This window comes from Brassica oleracea, chromosome C2, assembly GCF_000695525.1.
Source record: "Brassica oleracea var. oleracea cultivar TO1000 chromosome C2, BOL, whole genome shotgun sequence".
NCBI classification, from domain to species: domain Eukaryota; kingdom Viridiplantae; phylum Streptophyta; class Magnoliopsida; order Brassicales; family Brassicaceae; genus Brassica; species Brassica oleracea.
In genome coordinates this window covers 37,528,192-37,528,851 of record NC_027749.1, presented here as the reverse complement: position 1 = coordinate 37,528,851, position 660 = coordinate 37,528,192, and positions in this window count along the sequence as shown.

Here is a 660-nt window from a genome sequence, read left to right as displayed (position 1 = left end):
CTCAGAGGAAGCAAATGAATTTCTTCATTTGCTTGTAATGGTAACACTGCTCGCACCGGTTGTCCATGTCGTTGCGATGGCAGCTTTCTGGCGGCATCACACGGGCATCACACGTTGCATGTTGATGCGATATCTTTCCTTGATAACAACAGTGATCTCACTCAGTGATTTCCTTATGTGTTTCCAGCAGGTGTCGGCTCTTTCTGTGTTAGTTTCCCACCCAAGGCTGGGGAGTTTGTTTATGCCTTCCTCTATATTTCCTCTGCACAACAAAAGAAGACCGTAAAAATAAATCCTGTCGTCATACAAACCTTTTGCCGCTTGCTCGAGGTGGAAGAGGCCTTTTCCGGTTCTGTTGCATTGGAAGTATTGTACGATGCCCTCTATATAATGAGCTTGTGGGTTTCCATAGTCTCGGCATTGCTTCATGATGCACCCGTCGTTACTGAGAGTTTTGAGAGGATGGGTGGTGAACATTCGGAGCTTTAGGTGTTTGTATAGCTGACCTAGCTCTTCAGTTGTGATATTACGGCGGCCATCGATGATTTCTAACTGAGAAAGTATTCTTCTCCAATCTCTGTAGTATTGACCAGTCATTTTTAAGCTTAGTAAGTGAAAGTGTGTAATGATAACGATAATCTCTGAGACCCTTATTATATA